The 13,216-nt window shown below is 45.6% G+C and overlaps 1 protein-coding gene across 1 annotated transcript in view; it reads left to right on the top strand.

Annotated features, from left to right (window-relative positions):
• The first annotated feature begins 205 nt into the window (after positions 1-205).
• The window catches only part of Amotl1 (angiomotin like 1), a 127,033-nt gene continuing 114,022 nt past the window's right edge, over positions 206-13,216 (top strand). The window contains exon 1 of the mRNA XM_006990515.4: positions 206-388. The gene's annotated coding sequence lies outside the window, so the exon portion shown is untranslated. The remainder of the gene's footprint in view (positions 389-13,216) is intronic.

Raw genomic sequence — 13,216 nt, 5'->3', positions numbered from 1 at the left:
TTAGAGCTGGATTCTTGGGAGATAATGACATGGCTCACGAAGTGCGGGCCTGGCTTTCCTCCTGTGCCCCTGCAGGGAGGCGGAGGCTACTGATTGGTGCTTCAGGACTTGGAGAGGCTTGGAAACAACAGAGCAGGGATTCCAGCGCTCCACCTTGTGCGGGCTGAGCATGTCTGGGCAATGACTGTGGCTCTGGATGGAGTCACCACGGATGAGGCAGAATTGGCTCGGTCAGGGAGTACTCGTTGCTCTTTTTAAACTCCACGGCACCAGGGATGAAGTCACCTTTCTCCTTTTAAAACTGAGCTGACTTACTGTGAGTCCCTGTCCCTGCTGTTAGAACTTAGGGTTTTTTTTCCCACGGCTGGGCACCAGAACCTTCTCTCAGGTAAGCACATTTTCCTTTAGTAAGTTTCCACTCAGGGACATTGGGTTCAGGGACTTTGGAGGGCATCCTGGGGATACTGGAGTGAGGTCAGGAGACACTGGCTTGGATGGGGGAAGGGAGGTCCTTGGTCCTCACCTGTGGTGCAGCAGACACTGGGTGACTCAACTCTGAGCCTCATAGTGGAAAGGGTGCCGAGACTGGGGCTTGATTCAGGTGCCTCTCTTACAAGTTGTGATTTAATTGATGAGGGAGCTAGAAGTGACCCGTGTTGGGCTGGCGGCCTCCATATTCCTTTGCCTTTTTGACCACTGGCTTGAGTCAACTCTTGCAGAGTTGGGGTACAGAAGGACAGCAGCTCTGTGGCAAGCCCCGGTTTGTTCTTTAGCTGGCTTGACCGCCTTCCTTCTTCCCCAGGCATGTAGCAGGAGACAAAGGGGCCCAGGATCCCTGCCCTGACACGCAGGTACCTGAGTAAACAACGGCTGTGTTGCTGCATGCATGGTAGAAATGAGCAAACACATCCAAATGCCTGTCTGTGCAAGTTCTTCTAAGGAAATGGGCATGAGGTGTGTGTGTGTGTGTGTGTGTGTGTGTGTGTGTGTGTGTGTGGTGTGTGTGTGTGTGTGTGTGTGTGTGTCCCTGTGACTCCAAGGACCCTCCCTGCAGCACTATCTCTGAGTTACACTGTCACTGATTGACTCAGAGGTCTTACCACCTTTGGAAGGTTTGAGAAAAGCATCTAGATTATCACAGAGACGCCTGCAGATAACGAATGGAGTCTGGGGAACAAAGCTAAGCTATCAGCTATTCAGGGAATACTGGACGGGCAGACCTTTTACCTTGACATAGGACTCTCTCACACAAGGACTTGGCACAATCTTGAAGGACACCAAGACTGGCTCTTTAAAATTATTGTTTTATGTTTTGAAACAAGATTTTCTATGTAACTCTGCCTGCCCTGGTGTTTATTATGCCTTCCAGACTGGCCTCAAGCTCACAGAGAGCTTTCTGCCTCCGTGTCCTGAGTGCTGGGATTGCTTTTTATTTTGGGGCAGGGTCTCATTAGGTTGCCCAAACTGGATTTGAACTTACTGTAGTCCACATAGCATCCTCCAGTATCAGCTTCCCAAGTCGCTGGGGTTGCAGGCCTATGCCACCGGGCTGGGCTCGTGCACTTCTTGGCCTGGTCTTGGCCACACTGGGCAGTTAAGGACTGCTAGCTACGTTTCTCTATTCCTTTTCTCTGAAGGTTTGTGATCTCTCACTGTGACATACTGTGTGCGTGTATGAGAGAGAGAGAGGGGGGGGGGAGGGAGAGGGAGAGGGAGAGGGAGAGGGAGAGGGAGAGGGAGAGAGAGAGAGAGAGAGGGAGGGAGGGAAAGAGGTGGGGGATTTACCTGTACTTGGCACAACAGGAAGGAGGCACAGCAACAAGCACAGAGGAACACTTTGGCCGGGCCTGATAAATAGCACAGAACATTGAGACAGCAAGCAACCAGAAACTGTAACGGACACAGAAGCCACTGAGCATGTAAGAAGGGCCTTGCATGAGCTGGTGCCAGAGTGTACCTGCTGACAGAGGGAAACATTCGTGTCTAGCTCTTTTATGTTCCGAATCCTTAGAAATTTTAAACACATACAGGATTCTCTGATATTGAAGTAAGATCTTCCAGAAGGATTTGTGCTTTCTGAGTGACTTAAGGATAACCATGTTAATGCTTTAAGGCGAGCTCATTCACTCATTTATTGATTAAAGATCTGGATGTCTTCTCTGAGTGGGTTCTCGGCTGCTTTTTCCATGAAAGATGGATGGCCATTTTTTTCTCATTTGAACCTGAGCCAGCCGTGGGGAGCTGCTTGGCCAACAAAAAAGAAGACAGTGACATTCAGGGACAACCAGAGCTCAGAAGGTTTGCAGCTTCTGTCTGCACTTGTCTACCCCTCACTTGGGGAAGTCAGCCACCATGAAAAGTCACGTGCTGCTCAACTGGCCTCTGGGAAATGAACAATCAGCTTGAATTTTGTGTTGGCCAGTTTTGATGGTGCCAACACCCCCTGGGTGGCCATTTCAAGCTGCCCAAGTGGTATCCCAAGCACAGGTGGAGGGTACAGAGATCAGCTCTTATGAGCTGGTACAAGCTGGTATGAGCTGCTCTTGGACCATCATGGGGTGTCGAAGCCCACATTTCCCACATGAGTGGAAAGGCTGTGGTGAAGAAGCTGAGGAGATCTGGGATTTGCCATTCATCCAGCTAGGTAGGGACAGGAGCCTTTAGGTGACTTCAGAGCCACTGCTGTCAGAAGACTGCTGTGTGGGGAACTCCCAGAGTAGGACTGAGAACCTCCCTGCGCAGCCCAGCCACCCACAGAACCCCGGGAGATAACAACTTGTGTTGTCGAAGCTTGGGGGTGGATGTATGCAGCACTAGATGACTTGACTGGAGTGGGAGCCTCGTTTACTCAGACACCAGCCTGGGTAGAGGCCCTGAGCTGGTGTAAGGCTCAGAAAGACGCATCCCATGATATCCTGGGTTAAAAAACTCAAGGTCATTATTTGTATTTATTTTTGTAGGAAATTTTCACTAAGTCAACAATTCCTGTTTAACAAAAGTATGAGAAACTCAATAACTTTGCTAACAAGTCTTTCTTTTATGTGCACAAATGTTTTGTCTGCATGTATGTATGTGCAACAGGTGCCTGTCTGGGGCCCTTGGAGGTCAGATCCTCTGGAACTGGAGTTACAGATGGTTTGAGCCACCATGTGGGTGCTGAGTCAAACCTGGGTGTTCTGTAATAGTAGCCAGTGCTCTTAACCACCAAGCCATCTGTCCAGCCCACTAACAAGTCTTATCACTAGAATAAAATCATCGGGGAAGCTCCCTGTCACACTTACACACGTTCGCAGCATCTCCTGCCATCTCCTTCACACCCAAGTCTCTTTATGAAGAGATCACAGAAGCTCTGTCTTGCCTGCCCTTTTGACGCCATCTTGCTTGAAATCAGATTGACTGCAGTTAGAGTCAAGGTTCTGATATTTCTAGTTGGCTGACCCACGACAGTATGGAGACATTTCTTTCCTTAGTTCCCTCATCTTTCAAGTCTTGATGGTGATGTCATTGCACTATGATTCTGTGAAGATTAAGTAAGACGATGCTTGTCAGATAACAGTCATACAGCTCCCCACACATACATGTTACATAAGCAAACTTCAGCTAACTGTGGGAGTGATCATGTCGGTATGGAATGTCGGAGTGGCGCCACCACTCCAAAGCCACAGTATCTCGGACACATCCAGGGCTTCAGTCGGTCACAGTCACAGTGCCCAAGAGGAGCCTCCTAGTTGATATTTACATTCAACTGAATACTTGCCTTGTGACTATCTATCCTCATACCCAGATTTTTCCTCTTACCGTCCCAAATGCATGTCCAAAGGTTACCAAGGCTTGCTGGGCAATGTGAGGCCTTGTGTTTTTGACTTCTTATGAGTCATCTTCTAACCCTCTTCTTACCTGTGTAGCTGATAGTTGAGTAGTTTGAAGCTCCACACATTCGAGCCACTATTGTTTTTAAAATTCTGGGCCTATTTTAAGGAGGTGGTTTCATTTGTAAAGAACTCACACCATGAGGACCTAATTTCAAACCCCAGTACCCACATAAAAGCATGCCTGTAAAACCAGATCTGGGGGTGTGAAGGCAGAAGGATCCCTGAGGCTCACCAGTCAACCAGTCTCGATGAATCAGTGAGCTCTGGGTTCAGTGAGAGACTCTGTCTCAAGAAATATAGTGGAGATAGATTAGGAAGACACCCACCATCAACCCCTGTCCTTCACATGCACACACGCAAATATCCATGCACACATGCACACAATTCTATTTAAGGAGACAGTGAGGCTGGGTGACTTTACAGGGATCGTGAGCCCAGGGTGCTCCAAAAAATTTCAGTTTGCCAGCTTACAGCTTCCACTTTGGTAAGACAGTCAGTAAGAATAACATCACTCTGGAAAGCAGGCGGTAAATGTTCAAGTCACCTGCCTTTTTTTATACCTTGTGAATAACAAATTTTAACCTATGAAAATTTAATTTATTGATTAATTCTTGGGAAGCAGGTCTCATTAGGCCAGTCATGCAAGAGTTCTAGATGAAGCATGATGCAGACATTCTGACCATGACAGAATGGCTGGCTCATGTATTTTACATCTTTTCTTATGAAACATTGATAGACCCACAAGTCTGTGGTCTACTTCACCAAGCCTCACTCAGATTTCACCTTCTGCATAAGTGCAGTGCTGTAGCAGAACTGGGTCACTGATGCTGGTACAGTCCACAGCACTCCAGTGTGTGTGTGTGTATGTGTGTGTGTGTGTGTGTGTGTGTGTGTGTGTGTGTGTGTAATCGTGTGCAATTTTATCTCATGAGCTTCATGTGATTACCACCTCAATAAGATACAAAGCCACGTCATAACTGCAGACCTGTTTCCACCGCCTCCTCCTGTTTCCAGCCCCTTGAAGCCATTGTGTATAGATCATGCTGTTTGGAAAGTGTGCTGTGGAGGAATTCATGTGGTGTTGGAATGTAACCTCGAGGACCCCCAGATTTTTGCAAACATCACTGCTGATTCTTTCTCATTAGGGAGTGGCACTGCATAGCATAGATATACTGCAGTAGGCTGGCTATTTGGCATCCTGCCCGTTGGAGAAGATTAAAGCTGTTTCTATCTTTTCTTTATTACAAATGCATTAGTTACTTTTCTCATTGGTTCAACCAAATATGCAACACAAAGCAATTTGGGTTACTGTTTGAGAGATGCAGTCCATCATGGCAGGGAAGGTGTGATACAGGCTTGAAGCAGTGGTCACATCACATCTGCAGTCAAGAAGCAGAGAGGAGACAGGAAGTGGGTGGGACTATAAAATCCCGAAGCCTTTCCACAGGGAGCCACTTCCCCCGGTGAGACTCACCCCTCCTAAAGGTCCCACAATCTTCTAAAACAGCTCCATCACCTGGGAACCTGAGCCTCTGGAGACACTTCACATACAAACCCTAACATCAGGTAAAGCTGCCATTAGCATCACGTACAAGGTCTTCACGAAGGGAAATGTCCACTTCTGTCATAAATGATGAAGATGCTGTGTCTGACTCCCATGAGACGCTGAGACGCCGAACTAGTTTTCGGGAGAAGGGGTTATGATATTGCCAGTAGCCGTGTGTGACAGTGGAATTTGTCTGTCTCTTCGCCAGCATTTGCATTTTAACTGTTTCTTATTTGACTCGTTCTGACGATGGGTCATGAGCTCTACTGCGGGTTACTCTGTGCTCCCGTAGCGGGTTTTAATGTGGTTATTTGCTGTCAGTCTGTACTTTCGGCGACATGTGTATTTGTGTAGTTTGCCTATTTAAAAATTGGCAAAAACTTTACTGCATATACATACATACATAGTCTAGAAACAAGCCCTTTACCATATATTTGCAGATATGTTCCCCAAGTCTATAACCTTTTGTAGAACAAATACTTAATTTTAATAAAGTTCAATTTATCAATGTTTTCATATGATTTTATCAAGTACCTCTCAAATACGTCACATCCCAGCCTCTCAAATTTCCCTTTGCTGCATTATGCTCTTATTGATAGTTTTAATCTTTTACCTAACCATAATTTTTGAAGACTCTCCTTTATTTTTTCTAAAAGAGTTGTAGCTTTACATATTGCATTTGCATGTTTGATTTACTTTGCATTGGTTTTTATGAAGTGCTAGGTTAAATCAAAGTTAGTTTGGAGGGAGGGTGTACATTTGTTAAAATGACCAAGCACCATTTTAATTTTTAAAGGCTAAACCTCCTTCATGGTGTTAGTTTTGCACTTTGTCAAAAGGAAGCTGGGCAGGGTTTGGTGGCACAAGCCTGTAACCCTAGCACTTGGACGGCTGAGGTGGGAGGACCCCTGAAAGTCTGAGGCCTGCCTCGGTGAATAAGGAAAGTCTTAAAAAAGAACAACCTTGTATGAAATTTCACTTCCTTCCCCGTGAGTGTCTCCACTCAAAGTCTGCGTTTGTCCTAGCCCTTCCTCTGTGTGATTTTAAGTATGTGTGTGCCTTTCTTTCATAATTGGACTCTATTCATAAACTGCTTTATAATTTACAAATCAGCATGATTTTCAGCCAGTTCTTAGAGTCTTACAGTGCTAATTTGCTTTAATGGCTGTGCAGTTCTGCAGTATAACTTGTATTTTGTTAACTGTATTTTGAGGGCTATCCACACATTCCCATTATTTTAATTAGGAGAGACTGCACATACACATCTAAGAACCACCTGATCTGTAACTGCATGCTGTGGGGTAGGTTTATCAATGTAGCCCTCCCCCACTGATTTGGCATGTTATTTTTACATTTTATTTTTTTAAGTCAGAGTCTCACTATATAGACCAGGCTGGCCTTGAACTCACAGTTCTTTGCCTCCTAAGTGCTGGGATTAAAAGTATGTGATACTATGCCTAGCTTTACATCAATGTTTTTTGACAAATAGTTTATTTCAGCTATAAGAGCACAGTGCTTTATCTCCGCTTTATGGTGAGTGTTATTATCGATGTTATGTATGCATCCTCATATTACATCTGCATATGCAAAGGTAATTATTGGAAATGAAATCAAGAAACAATAACAGTTACATCTGGGGAGGAACTGTTGGGATGCCACTGACGAGTGAGATTTCTCCTCTGGATCACACTCACTACCTATGTGTTCTTCAAAGCCAAGAAACAAACATTTTATGTGCATTTCTTTTATAATGGAAAAGAATGCTTAAAACCTAAGCCTGTAGGGGGCTTATTCTGTACCTCGATTCCTCCATATTAGAATAGCTTGGGGAGCTTTTGGGAGCCATGGAAGCCTGGGGACCACCCCCAGAAGTTCCATATTCTGCTCTGAATTCAGTACATTAGCATACGTTAAAAGTCCCCTGGAAAGTTCTGATGCACAGCAGAAGATGAGAACTTCTGCTGCAGGGAATGAGAGGCATCTCAGGGTCCCCAGAAGGCTGCCATGGTGAGGCAGTCTCAGCATAGAGAGATTTGGTAACACAATTCAGAGTGAGCTGGATCTCACTTCTCTGTTGTGCTGACAGGAAACTGTACAAAATAATCACAAGGGGAGGTGTGGTGGTCAAACTGCACCTAATTTGTGCACAAATCTTCACTTCTGGGGCAAGCCTTTCTTCACCAAAGAAGGGATATTAGCTTCCTCCACATAAGAAGATGCAAAGAACCCATCCCAGCCATGACCCTGAGAAACCACACCAAAAATCACTAATGGCCGGACAGCTGTTCCCAAGCTGTGATTGGCATCAGTAAGAGTCTGTTGTTCTGAGTGCCTCACAAAGGAAGTCTTCAAACATCTTTTATCTGGGAGCCACTATTTGAATGAAATGGTTGGAGGCCTGGTCTGGGCAGGAGGTTGGAGAACTCTGCCTGGCTTACTCCCCACCCAGTGCTCCTGCTTCAGGAAACCCACGGTGGGACTGGAAGGCCAGTGTGGGTAGCTCTTCCCTCCTCTGCTCCACTCTGTGCATCTCTCCTGATGCCTTTTCCATCCTGAGCGAGTATTCTTGACACAGCTGCTTGGCTTACCTCCCAGTGGTCCACCTACGGTAGGGTGAGATTTTCCACACCAGATGACTATCGGCATGTCTATTTGTTTGTGAAGGTGTGTGTCCCTATGACTGACAGGGCCAGGGGAAGGTGGGGAGCAGGAGTAGGGAAACAAAGCCACCGTGTGCCTGAAGGAAGTGAGCTGAGAGGTGTGCTTCCTTGCTGTGGAGAGTAGATAGAGCATACAACACGAACAGCCTGTCCAAGCCACGCCTTAAGTCAGTCTCCAGTGTGTCCTAGAGGACGGATCTCAGTGGAGTGTGGAACTTCCCAGAGTGGAATAAGATGCTGAGGGAAGCCTGGCAGGAAGATGGGGTTACCCCTGCATCCCAGACATCTCCAAAATCCTGTTCTGACTGCAAGAATCTAGACTTCTCAAAGGCCGTGTCAGCTGAAAAGAGCAGAGAGATGATGTTCATTTTGCCCTTGGTGTTGTATTTTGCTTTTGTGTAGCTCGTCAACCCTTGAAACATTATTTACTCCAGTGTAATATGAAAATATACATTGGACTTCAAATCTTGTGTGATAGACAACCTGACATTTATATTAATAATGTCTTATATTGATCACATATAAAAACACTATTTTGACTATGTAGATTAAATAAAATGTATTAACTAAAATTATTAATTAACTACAATTATGGGGCTGGGGAGATTGCTTAGTGGTGAGAGTGTTGGTTGTGGAAGTATGAGGACCAGAGTCTGCATCTCCAGAACACATAAAAGATGAGTGGGTGTGGCAGCCTGCTTGTAACTCCAGCCTCTCACACAGAGATAGGGGACTCTTAGAGCAAGGCAGCTAGAGAGGAGAGCCACACTTGCAAGCTCTGGATCTGGTGGAGAGACCCTGCTTTCCTGATAACCATTGACCTCTGTGTGCAGGTAGACACGTGTACATGCACCCACCGCATGCAAACACACACACACACACACACACACACACACACCATGTACATATACATACATGGAAATAGAAAAACAAAAATATTTCACCTGTGTTACTTTTTAAAATGAGTACTCACAAGTTGAGTGCTTGTCTCCCTTCAAATTTAAATCTATATGGTCAATATCTAGTCCTCCAGGAGATGGTATTTAGAGGTGGGACCTTTGGGAGTGGGTGAGGTCATGGGGTGTGGTGTCAGGATAATAAGGGTCCTTGTAAGAAAAGGGAGAGGCAGAAGCTCCCTTCTCTCTCTCCACCTTGTGAGGACACAGGGAGTAGGTGGAAAAGAGGCTTCTCTGTGGCATAGACTCAGGCAGTTGGCACCTTGCTCTAGAATCCCTCACCCTCCAGAACAGCTAGACGTAGACGGCTGTGGTATAAACCACTCAGTTTGTGGCATTCTGCTCTATTCAGCCAAGCTTGCTAAAGCACACAGCGATTAGAGAATTCAAAATTATTATGTACCTTATAGTGCTGTTTGGATGGTAACTTATTTGTTTCCCTCCAACTCACATATGCCTGTCAAGATCTGGGTAGGAACCACAGCCTCATGCTGGAAGATCTGCCAAGACTCTATTCTTGGATTGTAATCAGAGCTGAGGCAGTTTATCTCATCTGGCTCTGCCTCCCAGATCTGTGCCTTTTCTAAGACAGTTAATCCCCTGCAGTGGTTTCCCAGCACCCCATGTCCAGTTAGTCCTGGTTGTGGCTCTGCCCCAGGAGTCCTGTGGCACTCTTCACCTCTGCTGCTCCCTCTGGATTGCTTTCCTTCTCCCCATCGAGAACTGGAACGTGGCACAGCTGCACTCTTACCCACTTTTTCCATTGCTTTTCTTCCAGAGAAATGCACTCTAGCCATCGGCCCTTCCATGGAGATAAATGGCAGCCTTCAAAGCCTCTTCCCAGTTCACTGACTCCCTGTGGGACAAAAAGGACCCAGATACTCCTTCCTCTAAGTGTTACCCATGACAACCAAGAGCAGTGGCTACCAATAGCAGTTGATTTTTTAAAAAATGTGGTCAGCATTTCTAGTGGGAACGTTATAGACATTCCCCATTTGAGTCCTATAATGACCCGATGAGCATATGCTGTGATCCCATGTTACAAATGAGAAAAAAAAAAATCAGGCTCAGTTAGGTTATCTTGCCCAAGACTGCTGCTGGTAAGTGATGACTCCGGGATTTAGCTTCAGAGCCATCCCCCAAATCCTTGCTGTTAACCACCATTTACCCTGCCTCCCACAGATCCATCACCCCACAGCTTGAACAGCCAAGTTGAAACTCAGTGCTGAGTAGACTGCGCTGTCATAAGCAAATCTGCTAAGATGAGCTGCTTTCCTTTGGTCTTATTTTATTTTATTTTATTTTATTTTGCATACCCTCTAGCTGGCATCGAGTTTTCCCAAAACTGTGTTCAAGATGGAAGAAGCTTTGTAAGCCTTCCTTCACACATTGGAAAAACTGAGTTCAGGGGAGATTCTCATGTGGGATCAACACAATAAGAAAACCTGCTGAGAACCCCAGTTTCTTCAAATACGTTTCCCTTTTCTTTGTTATCAGTTTGTATCTGGACATTGAACTGCCAGGGTGGTAGAATTTGGTGGCAGAGCTTTCGCTCTGATTGCTGGGCTAACTGTGTTATGTGAGCAGTTTCTCAGCTGACAGTGTGGTACACCTGCCTCTGCTCCACAAGCTTCAACTGAGCCTGCCTGGTCATTGTGCTCTCTGAGAGAATGGAAGGGTAGAGAAGATAAGGCTTTGTCCTGAGGAGGTCACCTCAGTGTGAGAACATCACCTGGTGCATGTGTGTGCAGGGTTGATCCTCCAGCGGAAAAGGACTCTGCCGGAAGAGCACAAGGAGTTCTGGAAAGCAAGGGGACCAGGATCTAGTCTGCATGGGAAGGTCCTGTGGTGGACAGGGTTCCAGGTTTGACCTCCATGGACTAGCTTTAGAGATGAAAAGCCTGAGGTCAGCAGAGGACTTCATAACTTTTTAACTTCATTAGGCTTCCTAAAAATACGCTTGTTATCACAGCTCCTTGGAGAGTGTTACAAATTATTTATTGGCATACTTAAAATATTAACATCAATAAATTACACTGTAGCTTTGAAAACATCCTACCCGGTTGGATAAGCTAGTTTGAAATAATGTTTTTCAAGTTATTGAAAATTTCCCATTCTATGGTGTTGGGAGAATTCTCAGAAACAAGTAAGAAGCCCAGGGAATAGCCAGCTCAACTCCCAGACACCGAGCATCTCAGACGGGAGAGGGTTCGGCCCTTTGAAGTGCTTCCCACCCGTTTATTCACAATACATGTTCACCTGTTTTTCCATAGTTTAAATGCTACAGAATTAGATTTATTTATTTTTTATTTATTTACATTTTGGGTTATTCTGAGCTAGAAGAAAAAGGGTCTTCCAAGTTTAGACATTGAGACTCATCAGAATAAACCCTTGAGGCTGCCCAAAGAGGAAAGTACCCACAATTCAACTGTGGTCTCAGTCAGTTACAACTTTCTGGCATCTAAACTTGGATTTCAGGTATTGCGGTCTCAGCAGTCAAGGAGGTCAGGTCCGTACTGTGGTCACTTTCCTTTCCTGCTTCAACTGGCTGTTCCATTTAGCTCCTGGGAGGGACCACATAAACTGATGTCACCGTGTGCCAAAGGTGCGATGCTCTTCCTACCCCTGACTCATCAAAGAATCAGGCCTAGGTGTACAGCATGGAGAACACCAGAACTGGGTGAGATGTTGTTATTGGTGGAGAGATGCCCATCTCACCTTTAGACAGCCTAGAAGGGCAGAACAGGGTCCAGGAGGTACTGGAACAGTCAGATTGCAGGGGATTACAGTCTTGTTGAAAATCTAAATATGAATTGCTTGTCAGCTGTTCCTAGATGCAGCAGATTTAGCTGGGGAGCAAGAGAGCACTGTGTCCTTGGAGTAGCTGGGAGCAAGGGAGCACTGTATCCTGGGTTATCTGGGGAGCAAGGGAGCACTGTATCCTGGGTTAGCTGGGAGCAAGGGGGCACTGTATCCTGGGGTAGCTGGGAGCAAGGGGGCACTGTATCCTGGGGTAGCTGGGGAGCACTGTATCCCCAGTGAGGTTTCAGCTCAGGCTGAACAGCTTTTCTAGGGAGCCATGAAGAAGGCAAGGCTGGGCCTAAGACCACCAGATCATCTTCCCACTTCTAGATCTTCCTGTTTGCAAATCCTTGCTTCCCTGCTGTGTACCTCCATGTTTTGTTCTGTACTGACCTGTCCAGATATGTTTTCCCAACAACTCTGAAAACTTTTTGAAGAAAGGGACAAAAATCTATCTTTCTTGACTCCAAGTGTTTAGTCCAGTGGCTTGGACAAAAGAGCATTACATAAATATTTATCCAATGTATGGGTGAATTTATATGCATGCATTTATATTTTAATTTATAGTTCAAGTTATGAGTAGTCTTACTTGCCATGGTCCTGTCTACGTTCCTTAGAACCAATGGGTATTTAAATCTCTTAGCCACAGAATACACCACCTGATTCTCCAAGCATGATACTTGTAGTTTACTAATTCTTTAACAAATGGAATCACAGGATGCCAGAGCAGATAAGCAAAGCACAGGCAGGTCTTCTGAGTTGTATTTCTAGGTCAAGTTCATAACAGCAGAAATGGCCCTGGTGACTAGGAGGTTGGTGTCACAGGTATCAGGCATGTCAAGCAGATGGGAAGATATGCGCTGAAGTGGGATTATGGGTGGGAGTATCTCAGCCAGTTAAGTTAGATGGGGGTCAGGGCCAGGCAGAGCAAAGGTAGGTATGGTATGGTGAGGTGGAGAAATCACCAAGGCAGAGCATGTGGGTGAGGTTGCTGACAGCATACTTTTCAAAGAGACTTGTTAAACCAAGATAGGCTTGTGCCAAATACAACCACCCATTCATTCATTCCTAAGTGCATTCATTTGTTCAACCTGTGTTGTTTACTCTGTGATAGCCACTGTGAAAATGTAAATATACCAACACAAACAAGGTACAATCTCTGTTCTTAGCTAATATACTAAACCTTGCAGAGACAGTAGAGTTGTTATACAGTGTTGTAAACAGTAAGCATGGGTGCTGGTGGGAGACTCTGGGAACACACAACCAGGTCAAAAGTGAGGTGGGAAATGTAAATTGTAGTTAGCAAGCTGAGGATGGTGAGCAGCCAAAATATCCTGCTCAAGCTTTATGAATGACTGAAGATTCAAAAGACCAAGAAGG

This window comes from Peromyscus maniculatus, chromosome 7, assembly GCF_049852395.1.
Source record: "Peromyscus maniculatus bairdii isolate BWxNUB_F1_BW_parent chromosome 7, HU_Pman_BW_mat_3.1, whole genome shotgun sequence".
In the NCBI taxonomy this organism is placed as follows: Eukaryota; Metazoa; Chordata; class Mammalia; order Rodentia; family Cricetidae; genus Peromyscus; species Peromyscus maniculatus.
The sequence above is the reverse complement of the archived record's forward strand: the minus strand, read 5'-3'. Positions and strand labels throughout refer to the sequence as shown.